The sequence below is a fragment of the Triticum urartu genome, chromosome 6 (assembly GCF_003073215.2).
Source record: "Triticum urartu cultivar G1812 chromosome 6, Tu2.1, whole genome shotgun sequence".
Taxonomy (NCBI): domain Eukaryota; kingdom Viridiplantae; phylum Streptophyta; class Magnoliopsida; order Poales; family Poaceae; genus Triticum; species Triticum urartu.
Window position 1 is genome coordinate 535,017,987 of NC_053027.1, and position 1,993 is coordinate 535,019,979.

General features: G+C 49.4%; 1 pseudogene; it reads left to right on the forward strand.

Annotated features, from left to right (window-relative positions):
• Positions 1 to 326: 326 nt before the first annotated feature.
• Positions 327 to 468, forward strand: LOC125517759 (annotated as a pseudogene).
• Positions 469 to 1,993: the final 1,525 nt, after the last annotated feature.

The window sequence follows — 1,993 nt, forward strand, 5'->3', positions numbered from 1 at the left end:
AGTTCCCGGAGCCCAAGCTTGCCGACAAAGATGGTAAGCCGACAGATGTGCCGAACCCGGCATATCTCGTCACCCTGGCGCAAGACTCGCAGGTGCTGAGTTTCATCTTCAACTCGATCTCGCCACCTGTGATGATCCAAGTCGCCCACTGCACCAAGGCCGCCGCGGCATGGACCGCCATCAGGGAGATGTTTCTCTCCCAGACGCAGGCCAACATCGTCAACACGCGGATCGCCCTCTCCACCACCAAAAAGGGCACCACGACCATCGCCGACTACATCGGGCGTATGAAAGCGCTGGGCGACGAGATGGCTTCAGCAGGCAAGCCGCTCGACGATGATGACATGGTCTCCTACATCCTTGCAGGGCTGGACTACGACTACATCTCATTTGTCTCGTCCATCTGCGCCGCGAGGACTGAACCAATCAAGGTAGCTGAACTTTACTCTCAGTTGATCGGCTTTGAAAAGCGTCTTGCTATGTTCGAAGGTGGCAACCACTCCTCCCAGTCCTCGGCAAATGCCATCTCTCGTGGCTGTGGTGGTGGCCGTGGTGGAGGTGGCCGTGGCAATGGCGGCCGCGACAATGGAGGAGGTGGCCGTGGCAACAGAGGCCGTGGCAATGGAGGCGGTGGTCGCGGCAAGGGAGGCCGCGGCAACGGCAACGGCAACGGAGTAGATGATCTTCTTGAGATCGTCTGCCAAATCTGCAAGAAGCTGAACCACACCGCCCTTGAGTGTTACCGTCGCTTCGACATCTCCTACACCAAGAATGAGAAGAGCGCCGGATCTGCCACAACCTCGTCCTATGGAGTGGATACCAACTGGTATCTGGACACCGGCGCCACCGACCACATCACCAGCGAGCTCGACAAGTTGACCGTCCACAACAAGTATCACGGCAACGATCAAGTCCACACTGCCAACGGAGAAGGTATGGAAATTAGTCATATTGGTCACACTACTGTTCGTACCCCTACTCGTGATCTTCATCTAAAGAATATCTTGCATGTACCCGATGCCGCCAAAAACCTTATCTCTGCTCATCGCTTATCTACTGACAATCATACTTTCCTTGAAGTTCACCCAAATTTCTTTCTCGTCAAGGAACAGGGAACAAGGAAAACCCTTCTGCGTGGCAAATGTAGACAAGGCCTCTACCCCGTATCATCGGCTCCTCTTAGTTCAAGCAAGCAAGCGTTTGGTGCAAATAAACTACCTGTTGAAAGGTGGCACAGTCGGCTAGGACATCCGTCATCTACCATAGCGCGTCATGTTCTTAGTCAGAATGATATTCCTTTTTCTAGTAGTGAGTTAAATAAAGAAGGTGTTTGTGATGCATGCCAAATGGGCAAAAGTCACCAACTTCCTTATCCTAGTTCAAACAGTGTGTCTAAAGCTCCTTTAGAGCAAATCTTCTCCGATGTATGGGGGCCTGCCCGTGATTCTATCAATATGAAAAACTATTATGTGTCTTTCATCAATGATTACAGCAAATTTACGTGGATATATCTACTCAAGCACCGATCTGAAGTGTTTAAAGTCTTTCATGAATTTCAAACTCTTGTTGAAAGGTTGTTCAATAAAAAAATAATCACTATGCAAACAGACTGGGGTGGCGAGTATGAGCGCTTAAATTCCTTCTTTCGTCAATTAGGAATCACTCACCATGTCTCCTGTCCCCATGCTCATCAGCAAAACGGGTCAGGAGAAAGAAAACATCGGCATATTGTTGATGTAGGGCTCTCTCTCTTAGCCCATGCCTCCATGCCCTTGAAATTTTGGGATGAGGCTTTTCTCTCTGCCACATACTTGATAAATCACACCCCTAGCAAAGTGATTAATTTTGAAACTCCTTTGACACGATTGTTTCATGAACAACCCAATTATCACTCTCTTCGAGTTTTTGGGTGTGCATGCTGGCCGAATCTTCGCCCTTATAATTCCAAAAAATTGGAGTTTCGTTCCAAACAGTGCGTCTTCCTTGGCTACAG